The sequence below is a fragment of the Triticum urartu genome, chromosome 7A (genome assembly GCF_056163025.1).
Source record: "Triticum urartu cultivar PI428250 chromosome 7A, HENAU_Tu73, whole genome shotgun sequence".
Classification (NCBI taxonomy): domain Eukaryota; kingdom Viridiplantae; phylum Streptophyta; class Magnoliopsida; order Poales; family Poaceae; genus Triticum; species Triticum urartu.
Window position 1 is genome coordinate 628,608,497 of NC_141879.1, and position 15,214 is coordinate 628,623,710.

The 15,214-nt window shown below is 44.9% G+C and overlaps 1 pseudogene; it reads left to right on the forward strand.

Annotated features, from left to right (window-relative positions):
- Positions 1–9,108: 9,108 nt before the first annotated feature.
- Positions 9,109–9,247, forward strand: LOC125526139 (small nucleolar RNA Z247; annotated as a pseudogene).
- The last annotated feature ends 5,967 nt before the right edge of the window (positions 9,248–15,214 follow it).

Consider the following 15,214-nt stretch of genomic DNA (forward strand, 5'->3'; position numbering starts at 1 on the left):
CGGTGAGACTGAAAAGTTACAAAAAGGAAACACTGAATTTACATTGAAATCTCGGTGGGACCGATTCGCTCTTTCGGTGAGACCGAAAAGTTACGAAAGGGAAACAGAGAGTTTGCAATCCTATCTCGGTGAGACCGAGATCCCTATCGGTAGAACCGAATTGCTAGGGTTTGGCAGTGGCTAATGACAAGTGAAACTCGGTGGCGCCGGATAGGAAGAATCGCTAGTACCGAGTTTGGCTTTAGGGTTTAGGTCATATGTGGATATGGGAAAGTAGTTGAGGGTTTTGGAGCATATCACTAAGCACATGAAGCAAGAGGCTCATTAAGCAACACCTCATCCCTCCTTGATAGTATTGGCTTTTCCTAAAGACTCAATGTGATCTTGGATCACTAAAATATAAAATGAAGAGTCTTGAGCTTTTGAGCTTGAGCCAATCCTTTGTCCTTAGCATTTTGAGGGTTCCACTTTCACATCCATGCCATGCCAAATATTGAGCTTTCCTGAAATAATCATCTTGGAATAGCATTAGCTCAATGAGCTATATGTTGTTATGAATTACCAAAACCACCTAGGGATAGTTGCACTTTCAATCTCCCCCTTTTTGGTAATTGATGACAACATATAGATCAAAGCTTCGACAAATGATAATAAGCATGAAATATATTGTCGCTTTGAGAAGTATGTGACAAGTAAGAGCTCCCCCTAAATTTGTGCATATTTAAAATTTGCTTTGGACTACAAATGCACAAGGAGTTAGAGTCATGGGTTACTCTTCCATGTCACATACATCTTGGTGGAGCGCTTAAAATGATAAGAATGAAATACATGCACTCATCACCAAGAAAAGTGAATGATCACATAAGATATATAAGATAATAGCATTAAGCAAACATTAAGTGTAGCTTATGATCAAACACATGATCATCAATGTCTCACAAATAATGACGTAGTATCTCAAGCACTCAAAAGCAAACAAAGTTCGAAAAACACCAAATAAAGCAAGAGAGAAAAAAAGAAACACTCTCTCTCTCGAAGCCTATGATCTATACATTTTTCTACCCCTTTGGCAACAAGTTACCAAAAAGTTCCTAGAAAATGCATAGTGCTAGATCGACGCTCAGGCTTGATCTTCAGGTGGTGGTGGAGTCCAGATCACTCCAAGGACGAAGGCTTCCGTAGACGCTGAAGTAGACGCTGGAGTTGGAGTTGAAGTAGATGCTGGAGCTGGTGGAACTGAGGCTGTAGCTGGTGCAGACGTGGTGGCTCTGGTGTCAGCAACTGGCACTGCAGACGACCTCGGACCTCGTGGCACTCTGGCAAAGGCATCAGTTGTAGTCCTGCCTCTCCTCTCCTGCATGTTATCCTGGAGCTGCTCCACTGCAGTCTGAATCTCTGTCACCTTGACATCCAAGTCATAGAACTTTTGTTCCATGATTCTCTCTAGGCTTGCCTGGTTCTGAGTTAGGGTGGCTAGTCCTTTCTCAATCCGCAGGGTGGATGCAATCAGGTAACCAAGCTGCTCTTGTTTGGTCTTCAAGAAATACTTAGATGCCTCCTCTTGAGTTGGCATCTTGGCAGCTTTCTCCTTCCTTGCCTTCTCCTTCTTTGCTTGTGCTTGAACTGATGATGGCTCATTCTTAGTCATTACAACTTGATTATCCTCAAAATCTGGACGGATGGGCAGGTGTTCCTTGTCCAATAAGTATATGCCCGTGCCCATCTTTGAGTTGATGAGCTCCTGAATCTGTGGGGCATATCTGCAACTCCTCTTCTGATCTGCTGCAGTCCTTTTGATAGTTTCCACTATGAGGCTCATCACCTTGAACTTCTGAGGCACATCAAATACATGAAGCAGATTGATTGCATGGCCTCTGATCATCTTGTGATCACCTGACTTGGGCAATAGGGTGTGCCTCAAAATCCAATTGATGGTTGGCAATCCTGACAGAAGATAATGCACAGAGCCAAACTTGAAAGTCTCAAGTGCCTCGTTTGGAATTTCCTTGTACATGTTGGACATTGAGTTGTGGTCCATCTTCTTCTTGGCATAAATGTCCAAGTCATCTGCTTGCTCCTCTGGGGCATTGATCAACTTTGCCCATTCCTCAACAGTTGATTGGTACCTCGTACCTTCAGACATCCATGTGATCCTTCCATCTGGGTAGAAGTGTGCTGTGGAGTAGAACTGCATGATTAGCTCCTCGTTCCACTTTGTGAGCTTCTGCCCAACAAAGTCTGCAACTCCACAAGCACTAAAGCTGTCATACACTCCAGGGTAGTGTTCCTCATTTTCCTTCATGTAGGTCCAGTCGACCCATCTCATGTCACAAACAATGGGCTTCTTGTCAACTATCTCATAGAAATCTTGCTATTCCTTGGTGTGAAATCTGTAATCCACAACAGTCCTTCTTCTTGAAGCATACGGGTCTGCTTCTCTCCACTTCCTCAACCTTGAGTCTCTCCTGAGCTTCATGTCCTCAGCCACAGGATGAGCATCGTTGTGGTCTGGGATCTTGGGCTTGAGTTTTCTGGGAACTTGCTCTTCATCCTCTTCTTCTTCCATAATGGAAGCCTTTCCAAGCACTTTGGCTACAGTCTTCTTGACCCTTTCCTTCCTCTTCTTGCCTTCAGCAGCAACTGGCTCTTTGGGTGCAGGCTTTTCAGTTGAAGCTCTAGCCTTTGACATAGGCTGCCTGCCTGCTGGCCTTTTGATTTTCATCCCTGGCTTTGTGCCCTGTGCTGGCTCAACTCTCTTTGATGTGGCCTCTTCCTCTGCCACATAATTTTCATCTTCAGAATCTAAAGTTCTCTTCTTCCTTTGTCTAGTGGCAGCTTTTGGCAAATTGCTTGGAGTACTTCTGCTGCCATCATCTGAAGAACTTGAGGGACTAGTGCCCTCACTCATCACCACTTGCTGTTCTGACACATTCTGGCTGTCACTCTGATCTGACATGTTGAACAAGCTGTCTGCTGACCCTGTGAATAGTTTATAGATGAGGTAGAATAGATGAGCATCACAAAATGAAGAGATTTTTGCAAAAGAATGATCCAAAAACTTAGTTTTAGTTTCCCACTGAAATCATCTCGGATCTACCGATTTTTAAACTTGGTGATACCAAAGCAGTTTTGGCACCTAAACTAGTGAACTCGGTCAGACCAAGTCACGGTTCGGTGGCACCGAGACTGCTAGGGTTTCACAAAGTTCCAAAATCGGTCACACCGATAAGTAATTCTCGGTCAGACCGAGTCTCACTTGTGCAATGGCATAAGCCAAATCGGTGGGACCGAGTTTTTCAACTCGGTGGGTCCGAGATGGTTTCGGCGGAAACCTAACCCTAAAATTTTCGAATCAAACCTAATCTACGAGCGCATTGACTGGATAGGAGTGTTTCAATCGTGGCAAGAATCATGATGATCACAATGTGCTAAGAATCAGATTGGGGAATAGCACAAAGATCGAGTCCATACCCTAGTTCGGCGGAGACTTGCTACGGCGGCAACGGCGGGGTTGAATTCCGTTGACGGCGATGGAGACCAGCGACTGGAGGCGGCTGGTGGCGAGAAGATGATCCGGAGACCAAGTTGGCAGAGCAGGCTGTCGCGCGGGCGAAGGGGTTCGGAGAAATTTCCAAATTTTTGCCCGTGACTATATATAGCCCGACCCTGTCGGTGTGACCGAGTGGAACAACTCGGTGGCACCGAGATTCATAACTGCAAGCAGTTACTGAAACTCGGTGTGACCGAAAGGTTCAAATCGGTTGCACCGAGATCGAAAACCTAGATCAACTTAATGATCTCGGTAGGACCGAAAGTGGGGTATCGGTCAGACCGAGAATCATAAAGAGGTTTTGGAAGTTTAAGTCTATGACGAATCGGGGACTCCGAGCGCTCCTCACACAGAGTGGTTCGAATCTGACTTGATCAAATTTTGTGATGTAGCATGAATAGAGTTTGAGACGAGAAAAGCATAGATAGCTAGAGGAGGTTCTTAGGCATTCTTGTCCATCCACTTGGCAAAAGGAAATAAAACCGAACAATCAAAACAACAAGTGGATGTACTCGAATGAGTAAAATATGCAACCAGCATGCTCACACAATAAGATGGCAAATGAAATATGTGACAAGGCATGCACAACCAATTCTAGCATCTATCAAGCAATTTGCGATGACAAGGTCATCTATATATGAGTATATTGACTTAGGAGTCAAGTGAGAACACTTGATCATAGGTCATACTCATCGTTTAAGCTCAAGTGGGGTTACCACTTTTACATAAAGCATTTGTTGTGTTCACATCTATAGAGTTGCTTTAGCTCAAGTCTTAGAGTAAAGCTCCCCCTAGATGTGATATCCCCCCTAGGAGGGACGAACTAACCTTGGGTTTTGTCGATGATGACTTCATGTAGATGTTGAAGATGTGGACGCTCAATGTTGATGTAGATCACTTGGAGCTATCCATTTGAGTGAATTGCACTTTCAATACCTACATGGGTTAGTCCCACAAGGAACAAACAAGGATATCCATAGACATAGAGTGATGCACACACAAGATGATGTCCATGAAAACTTTTAGGTTACCTTGTCCCTTGTCTTACCAACAAGAGGGTTTGTGACTCCTTGAACTAGTGCAAGATGTGGAAGTTGATTGCACTTGTTCTTGCCAAAATGATAAGAGTGAAGTATGTTTGCGGAGTCACCCTCAAGAACTCTCTAGTTCTTCTTCTTTTGGATCCACACCATCTTGATGGGAATCCTTGGAGTTGTAGTCGTACTTGATGAAGTGGAACTTGAAGTAGTCATGGGAATCCACTTGACTAAGGTCTTAGGAGCTTCTTCAAATGCATCAATTTCCTCTTGAAGCTTGTCCTTGCCTTTTTGCTTGTAGTCTTGTGGTGGAAGATCATCTTGAGCTTGTGTCCCCTTGAAAGAAGTATCATACTTCTCTTGTTGAGGAACAAACTTAGTCTTGGGGTATTGATCTTCTTCCCACTCAACTCCATTGGCATTGAACTTTCATTCAAAACCAACACCTTGATTCTTCCGGTGCATTCCTTGCTTGCGCACAATTTCCTCGAATTGCTTACTCCCGGCAAGGCTTTTGTACACTCCTTTCTCTATAATTCCCTTCAATAAGCTATTTTTTTGCTCAAGTGTAACTTGGCTAAGAGAATCATTAGTGGAATCAAGAGAACTACTAGAAGCAACAATATTGGATTTAACATGATCATTGTTACTGCTAGAGGAAGAATCTTTCTTGTTCTTGTTACTAGACTTGACTTGAGGCATGGAAGTGGATAAGAGTAAACGCTTGGCAATGTAAGAAGAACTTTTCTTGCGGAGATCATCATTGATTGCTTTTAAGAACTCATGCTCTTGCTCAAGATTGAGCTTTTCAAAGCGTAATTTCTCATGAGCTCTTAAAAGTTCTCGATGATCTTCAAAGATAGTTTCATGAGCTAACTTAAGAGTGTTTAGTTCTTTAGTTAGAGCCTCAATCTTCTCCTAATCATTGTCATTCGTTTTATCTTGATTAGCATGATTAATTGACGTTTCATCATAGTATTCATCACTAGAGCTGTCAACAAGCAAATCATCACCTAACAAGTCATCTTCATCACTATTGAAATCAACATACTCGGGGTGTGTTACCTTAGGACCTTTGGCCATGAAGCATCTTCAGATTCCTTCATTTGGTGAGTCAAATATGTCGTAGGAGTTGGTTGACACAAGTGCTAGACCGGCAACACCTTCATCTTGAGTATCTTCGGAGTCGGAGTGATAACTTCTCTCGGAGTGGCTGTCTGAGTAGGAGCTGGATACCCATTCACCAACATGAGCTTGATGTCTTCGTTTTGTGTAGCTCCTTGATGATTTTTCCTTCTTTTCCGAATCCTTGCTTCTCCGTGAGTATCTTCGTTCATAACGATCATCTCTACTCCTTCTCTCTCTTGGTGGTGATTCTTTGCTTCTTCTTTTTGGAGAATCTTCTCTTCTCTTGTAGGGAGCCGTACACTCATTGGAATAGTGTCCGGGTCTTCCACAACTGTAGCAGTTTCGCTCTCGACTAGAAGATCTTTTGTCATTATAGGACCTTGACTTGAAGCTTCTATCTTTGCTTCTACTCTTGTAGAACTTGTTGAAGTTCTTCACCATTAAGCTCAATTCTTCATTGAAGTTTTGTTTCTCACTTGATGATGTAGGGACTTCACATGAGGCTTTGTAGGCACCACTTGATTTGTTGTGAAGTTCCTCTTTATCCTTAAGTGACATCTCATGAGCAACAATTCTTCCAATCACTTCCGTTGGCTTGAGATCTTTGTAATTGGGCATCATTTGGATCAATGTGCACACAGTATCATATTTTCCATCCAAGGCTCTTAGAATCTTCTTGATGATGAATCTATCGGTCATCTCTTCACCTCCTAAGCCGGCAATCTCATTTGTGATGAGAGCAAGCCTAGAGTACATTTCAGCGACACCTTCACCATCCTTCATTTTGAACTTGTCAAGTTGACTTTGAAGCACATCCAACTTGGATTCCTTGACGGAGTTGGTACCTTCGTGCATATCAATCAAAGTGTCCCAAATTTCCTTTGCATTCTCAAGACGGCTGATTTTGTTGAATTCTTCGGGGCACAATCCGTTGAAGAGAATATCACAAGCTTGAGCATTGTATTGCAACATCTTCAACTCATCCGCGGTAGCTTCACGGTTTGGTTCTTTCCCATCAAAGAAGTCACCTTGCAAACCAACACACACAATAGCCCAAACGGCGGGGTTATGTCCAAGAATATGCATTTTCATTTTATGCTTCCAACTAGCAAAATTAGTACCATCAAAGTAAGGACCTCTACGGTGATAATTTCCCTCGCTAGACGCCATACTCTCCTAGGTTGTGAAACCAAGGCTATGACCACCAAAAGTTATGGAGATCAAAGCAAATGGAGATCAAGGCTCTGATACCACTTGTAGGATCGAAAGTATGTCTAGAGGGGGGGGTGATTAGACTACTTGACCAAATAAAAACTTAACCTTTTCCCAATTTTAGTTCTTGGCAGATTGTAGCTATTGTAGGACAAGTCAAGCAATCATCACACGATTCAAGCAAGCATGCAAAGAGTATATTGGCAGCGGAAAGTAAAGCATGCAACTTGCAAGAATGTAAAGGGAAGGGTTTGGAGAATTCAAACGCAATTGGAGACACGGATGTTTTTCCCGTGGTTCGGATAGGTGGTGCTATCCTACATCCACGTTGATGGAGACTTCAACCCACAAAGGGTAATGGTTGCGCGAGTCCACAAAGGGCTCCACCCACAAAGGGTAACGGTTGCGCGAGTCCACAAAGGGCTCCACCCACAAAGGGTCCACGAAGAAGCAACCACCCACAAAGGGTCCACGAAGAAGCAACCTTGTCTATCCCACCATGGCCATCGCCCACACAGGACTTGCCTCACTAGCGGTAGATCTTCACGAAGTAGGCGATCTCCTTGCCCTTACAAACTCCTTGGTTCAACTCCACAATCTTGTCAGAGGCTCCCAAGTGACACCTAGCCAATCTAGGAGACACCACTCTCCAAGAAGTAACAAATGGTGTGTAGGTAATGAACTCCTTGCTCTTGTGCTTCAAATGATAGTCTCCCCAACACTCAACTCTCTCTCATAGGATTTGGATTTTGTGGAAAGAAGATTTGAGTGGAAAGCAACTTGGGAAGGCTAGAGATCAAGATTCATATGGTAGGAATGGAATGTCTTGATCTCAACACATGAGTAGGTGGTTCTCTCTCAGAACATATGAGTTGGAATTGTGTATGTGTTCTGATGGCTCTCTCCACGAATGAAGAGGAGGTGGAGGGGTATATATAGCCTCCACACAAAATCCAACCGTTACACACAGTTTTCCAATCTCGGTGGGACCGAATCAACAAACTCGGTCGGACCGAAAATGTAAACCTAGTGACCGTTAGAGATTTTCGGTGGGACTGACATGCAACTCGGTGGGACCGATATGGTTAGGGTTTGGGCATAACGTAATCTCGGTGAGACCGATTACACAAACTCGGTGAGACCGAATTTGGTAATTAGCTAACCAGAGAGTTGGTCAGGCAAACTCGGTGGGACCGATTTGCTCTTTCGGTGAGACCGAAAAGTTACAAAAAGGAAACACTGAATTTACATTGCAATCTCGGTGGGACCGATTCGCTCTTTCGGTGAGACCGAAAAGTTACGAAAGGGAAACAGAGAGTTTGCAATCCCATCTTGGTGAGACCGAGATCCCTATCGGTAGAACCGAATTGCTAGGGTTTGGCAATGGCTAATGACAAGTGAAACTCGGTGGCGCCGGATAGGAAGAATCGGTAGTACCGAGTTTGGCTTTAGGGTTTAGGTCATATGTGGATATGGGAAAGTAGTTGAGGGTTTTGGAGCATATCACTAAGCACATGAAGCAAGAGGCTCATTAAGCAACACCTCATCCCTCCTTGATAGTATTGGCTTTTCCTAAAGACTCAATGTGATCTTGGATCACTAAAATATAAAATGAAGAGTCTTGAGCTTTTGAGCTTGAGCCAATCCTTTGTCCTTAGCATTTTGAGGGTTCCACTTTCACATCCATGCCATGCCAAACATTGAGCTTTCCTGAAATAATCATCTTGGAATAGCATTAGCTCAATGAGCTATATGTTGTTATGAATTACCAAAACCACCTAGGGATAGTTGCACTTTCAGCTACCCCAGATCAAGGGAGAACAGATGGAGCACTTCCTCAATGCCGCAAGTCCGGCGCCCCCTGCCACCATCACCATCACCAACAATGAGAAGGAAGAGCAGGTCTTTAACTATGCCAGGCCGATCTGGTTTGTGCAGCAGCAACAGGTACAAGGGTACCTCATGGGGTCTCTGTCTCGAGAGGTCCTCGCTCAAGTTGCAATGCTCCAGACGCCGGCCGAGGTATGGAACTCCATCCATGCCATGTTCGCTACGCAAACACAAGCCTGGAAGATCAACACGAGGATGGCGCTCACCAATCTGCAGGAAGGTAACCTAACCATGGCAGAATATCTTGGGAAAATTAAAACCCTTACAGATGAAGTTGCCTGCGTCGGTGCACCGCTCGGAGACGCCGAGATCATCTCCCACGTCATAGCCGGCCTCGACATCGACTACAACCCTGTGATCTCGGCTCTGGCTGCGCGGGTCGAACCTGTTACGGTTCAGGAGTTGTATAGTCAGCTCCTGAGCTTCGACGCTCGCCTCAGCATGCTCCAAGGAGGAAATCTGTGCCAATCTTCTGTCAACGCTGCTTCCCGCGGACGTGGCCGTGGGCGTGGACAGCAGGGGCGCGGACGCGGGAACAGCAGCGGCGGCGGGCGCAGTGGTAACCCGGGCCAGGCTCGCCCTGGTGGTGGTGGCCATGGCGGCGGTGATCGCGGCGGCAGCTACAACAACGGCTACAACGGCAGCTACAACAACAACAACAATCATCGACCTAGATGTCAGCTGTGCAAGAAACCGGGCCATGAAGTCATTGACTGCTGGCACTAGTATGATAAGGACTTCGTGCCTGATGCATGGCATGCTGCTGCGGTCATGCGGGAGCACGGCGGAGCTGATGGTGACAAGGTCTGGTACGCTGATTCTGGTGCTACAGACCATGTCACAAACGAGCTAGAGAAGCTTGCCCTCCGAGAGAGGTACCACGGCAATGATTAGATTCACACCGCAAGCGGTGGAGGTATGGACATTCTTCACATTGGTCAATCTTCTATTAATTCCCCTAGCCTTAAACGTGATCTTGTCCTTAAAGATGTCCTTCATGTTCCACAAGCCGATAAAAATCTAGCTTCCATGTCTCGCTTAACCTCCGACAATAATATTTTCTTTGAAACTCATCCTACCTATTTTTTCATAAAGGATCGGGCAACGAGGGAGCTCATCCATCACGGTAGATGCATTGGAGGATTATACCCCATCACATCAAGAGTCTTTGATTGAAAGCGTCGTCATCAAGTTCATTCTGCCATCAAGCCCTCCTTAGCCAAATGGCACCAAAGATTAGGGCATCCTTCTTCAAATATAGTCAAGCAAGTAGTCAATAAAGTCAATCTCTCATTGTCACGTAGTTCCGAAAGTGAGTCAGTTTGTGAAGCTTGTCAATGTGCAAAAAGTCACCAACTTCCTTATCCTCTGTCAAATAGTGTGTCTCATGCTCCTTTAGAGCTTATTTTCAGTGATGTATGGGGTCATGCAAGAGATTCTTTTGGTAGAAAGAAATACTATGTCAGTTTTATTGATGATTATAGCTAATTCACATGGATATATTTGCTTAAATTCAAATCTGAAGTCTTTTCTGTTTTTCAAGAGTTCCAAAAACTTATTGAAAGACAATTTGATAGAAGAATCCTTGTAGTCCAAAGTGACTGGGGAGGAGAGTATGAGAAACTCAACTCCTTCTTTCGTAGCATTGGCATTATTCATCATGTTTCTTGTCCTCATGCCCATCAACAAAACGATTCAGCCGAACGAAAACATCGTCATATTGTGGAAGTTGGTTTGTCTCTTTTAGCTCATGCATCAATGCCACTCAAATATTGGGATGAGGCTTTTATCACGGCTACTTATCTTATCAATCGGCTGCCTAGTCGAGTCATTGGCAACACTACTCCTTTGGAACATTTGTTTCACCAAAAACCAGACTATAGTTCTCTCAAAAAATTTGGGTGTGCTTGCTACCCAAATTTGCGTCCCTACAATCGTCATAAGCTTGAGTTTCGTTCCACACAATGTGTGTTTCTTGGCTATAGTAATCTCCATAAAGGATACAAATGTCTAGAAATCTCATCAGGCCGTATCTATATTTCTCGTGATGTCATTTTTGATGAAATATTGTTTCCATTTGCTAAACTTCATCCTAATGCGGGAGCTCTTTTGCGTGCTGAAATCTCCCTCCTTTCCGATCCTCAGTCCTCTTCTGATCATGGGGGTGAATTAATTAGAACTGATCATGTGGAAAATTCCATGGAAAATTTTGAATCTGGTGTTGATTGTGCAGCAACAGGGCATGATTTTATGTGTACAGATGCAGCCAAGATAGGATCAGGCGCGGGATCCCAGGCAGATTCGCCTGGCGCTGCAGCTGCGCGATCCGAGGCTGATTCGCGCCGCAGTCTGACGGACACGGGATCCCAGGAGGATCGCCTCGTGTCTCCCGCACCAACCGACCGGGTGGCCGACAGCCCTCCAGGCGCGGAGCCCACCAGCTCGCATGACAGTGACTCGCCCCGTGCCACGAGTCATGATGCTGTTGGCGAGGGGGAAAGCGCGTCTGCTCCGGATGAGGATCCCGATGAGGATCCGGTCGGATTTTCTGTGGACGATATTCCTACTGCAGAACCGGATTCTTCTGGATCTTCTGTGGCTAGACCTGCAGCAACACCAGTTCCTCTCCGTCATACACGGTCTCGGTCAGGTATTGTCAAGGAGAAGAAATATACAGATGGTACAATCAGGTATGATAAACTTAAGCGTGCTTTTCTCACAAGTACCGGTGAACCAACAAATTTGCATGATGCTCTTGCACACAAGGATTGGAAGAAGGCTATGGATGTTGAATATGATGCACTTATTCAAAACAAAACTTGGCGATTAGTTCCACCAAAGAGGGATGCCAATGTGATTGACTGCAAATGGATATATAAAATTAAGAAAAGAGCTGATGGAACCATAGACAGATACAAAGCTAGACTAGTTGCAAAAGGGTTTAAACAAAGGTTTGGTATAAATTATGAGGATACCTTTAGTCCTGTTATTAAATCAGCTACTATTAGACTTGTATTGTCTATTGCTATTTCCAGAGGTTGGAGCCTACGACAGCTAGACGTCCAGAACGCGTTTCTTCATGGTGTTCTTGAGGAAGAAGTGTTCATGTGGCAGCCACCAGGATATGAAAACAGAAACACACCACATTATGTCTGTAAGTTGGACAAAGCTTTGTATGGGTTAAAACAGGCCCCAAGAGCCTGGTACTCAAGGCTAAGTACACAGTTACAAAAGCTTGGGTTTACACTATCAAAGGCAGATACCTCATTATTCTTTTACAATAAGAACAATGTTACTATATTTGTTCTTGTTTATGTTGATGATATAATTGTTGCCAGTTCAAGCTCAGATGCTACAACTTGTCTGCTTAAGGATTTAAAGCTGGAGTTTGCTCTTAAAGACTTAGGAGATCTACATTACTTTCTTGGAATTGAGGTCAAGAAGGTAAAGGATGGCATACTTCTTACACACACAAAATATACCACTGATATTCTCAGGAGGGTAGGTATGGAAAAGTGTAAGCCAGTCAGTACACCTATCTCTACTTCAGAAAAACTTACTGTTGAAAGTGGAGAAGCACTTGGGTCAGATGATGCAACAAATTATAGAAGCATTGTAGGTGCATTACAGTACTTGACTCTTACACGTCCTGATATTTCATATTCTGTTAACAAAGTATGTCAATACTTGCATGCTCCTACTACTTCTCATTGGACAGCTGTCAAAAGGATTTTGAGGTATCTCAAGTTTACAGAGGGACTTGGTCTTCAGATTGTCAAGTCTTCATCTATGCTTGTGTCAGCTTACTCTGATGCGGATTGGGCAGGGTGTGCTGATGATAGAAGGTCAACAGGTGGTTTTGCTGTATTTCTGGGAACAAATCTTGTGTCATGGAGTGCAAGAAAACAGGCAACAGTCTCAAGGTCAAGCACTGAGGCTGAGTATAAAGCTTTGGCTAATGCAACGGCTGAAGTAATGTGGATTCAGACATTGTTACATGAACTTGGAATTAAAGTTCCACAGGCTGCAAGATTATGGTGTGATAATATTGGTGCAACCTATCTTTCAGCTAATCCTGTTTTTCATGCACGGACAAAACATATTGAAGTTGATTTTCACTTTGTCAGAGAAAGAGTGACACGCAAACTGCTTGATATAAGGTTTATTCCAACAGGTGATCAACTTGCTGATGGATTCATAAAGCCTCTGACAATGAGGAGGTTAGATGATTTCAAGTACAACCTCAACCTTGGCAAATAGGGTTTAGATTGAGGGGGAGTGTTAGAATACAAGTTGTATAGGGATAGGAAAGTGAGAAGGGTGTTTTGGTGGACGAGCTGCATGGAGGCCGCTATCTGGAGCGGTCGTCTTGGCGCTGCTATGCGTGATGGCTGCTATTTTTACTATATACGAGATCTATTTAGTACATATACAGAGGTGCCGCGTACTCTTGTTCACAGTTTGTACGTGGGCCTGCGATTTCGTCTCCGCCTCGTACGCACAAGATGACCTGCCTGGGCGGCTTTGAAATTGGCCCACTTCGCGGCCTGGGATCAGGTGGTGGTTGGTTCGGAAAATAAATATAGCTAGTGAGCCTGTCCATCCACAGCGATGACCACTAAGCCGTGTGTGTGGTCGTATGTGGGCACTAGACCCAGGCCAGGTGAGCGCCGCTTCTCGCCATGGACGGCATGGAGTTCTTCTTCGAGGACTCTGGAGCTAGGTAATGTTCTCAAAAATTTCTTTCTCGCACCCAAGTTTCCACTATTGGATGTGGTTTTTTGAACTGGATTTCGATTTGGACTGTAATTCCCCCGTCTTTTTCTTATAAGAGTCAGATCTGGCTGTTCTCTTGATTGCCTTCGCAGGCTCATGCTGTGCTTGGACGGCGGAGACGTCCTAAGAGATTTAGTTGCCGGTGTGCACCTGCCTGGGGGCGGCACCAGTGGAAGTGCTGACGTGGACGAGGTCTTGATTTCTTCTCTGCCGATGGGACGAGCTAGAGGACTGATGTATTACAAAGGGGGCGAAGATAACGGCTAGCTCGTAGCCTCATCTCTGAACATGGGAGCGTGAGCTTGCCCATGTTTGTCAGTGTGTGGGATAGCTGCTAGCACTGCATGCACATGATGGGTGGGTCGATGGCACATCTAACCAGCCTTCCATGCTTCAACGTCAGACGTGGGATGCTATTGTAGGAAAATACAGAATACAGTGTGGCATATATCCTTGCCAGCTCGAATACATGTCATTAAATGCGGGGCTGCACCTGCTAGATGCGATTACTGGCGACTATGATACCGAGCTGCATGAAGCTCGTCCTCCAAACGGCATTTTCGTAGGAAAGTGGTTTAACTTGTATCCCTGTCTATCTCTTCTTCTCTCCCGTATCTTCTGTAAACCTCCCCAGAGGATCATGATCGATCTCTCGACCTATATATCAAGGCATTGGCCATATATATACATCGCGGCCCGAGACAAAAGGTTCTACGCTTCCTCATAGTACTCGGCAACCGCCTCGACAGAAATCAGGCTGCTGATGCCCCCCATTTCGGACAAACCGCAGGAAGATGGACGGCCAATTGTTCCATCCCCTTGTCATCCATCCATCTGTTACGGCGGCTTTAGTCTTACTGTTGTATTATTTTGTAAAGTCTTGTGAGAATAATTAATAAAATGGCCGTATGCATCGCCCAGATGCAGAGGCCAGGGTCATCCTCCTTTTCTAAAAAAAAATCCATCCATCTGTTACGCCAGAACATTTAATAGACTCGTGATCGCCGAGAGAACACCGGAGCGCCGCCTTGAAAGTTAAGGTCCACGGCTCCGTCCCGTCGAAGTAGAGCGTGACCGAGACCGACATCCAATATAGTACATGTACACATCTGAGCTTTCCACATCAAGGGCTTCAATGGCTAGCAAATTATTTTGCAGGCACGTATCTTTCCTATCAACGTCACTCGGGTTCAACTAGCAGAGCGCGTCTGAATCTGTGTTTAAGAAAAAACACGGCTAGATCGTTTCTCAATAGAAGCAAGTTGCTGAAAGCAACCTTTGGTACATTCTACTGCCACAAATCTTGGTCGACATGCCGATATGACCTGTCACGACTTTGACCGCCACGCTAGCTCGTCTGTGTGTGATGGCGACTGTACATAGCACATGTCGTCTAACGCGCTATTCAGTGCATCTAATTTCTGCAGTGCCACGGACTTATACGTGCGTGTAGTGTAGAATATGCACGAATTTGGGTAGGCATGGAATCCCTTATGGCCTTATTGCTGGTGCACAGACACGCAGTGATGTTTTTTTTCTGTTGAGGAAAAAAGGTAGGCGACTAATACGCGCCAGCGCACCGGCCCAGCGGTTTCGGCTAGTTGAGCGTGATCCGTCGGAT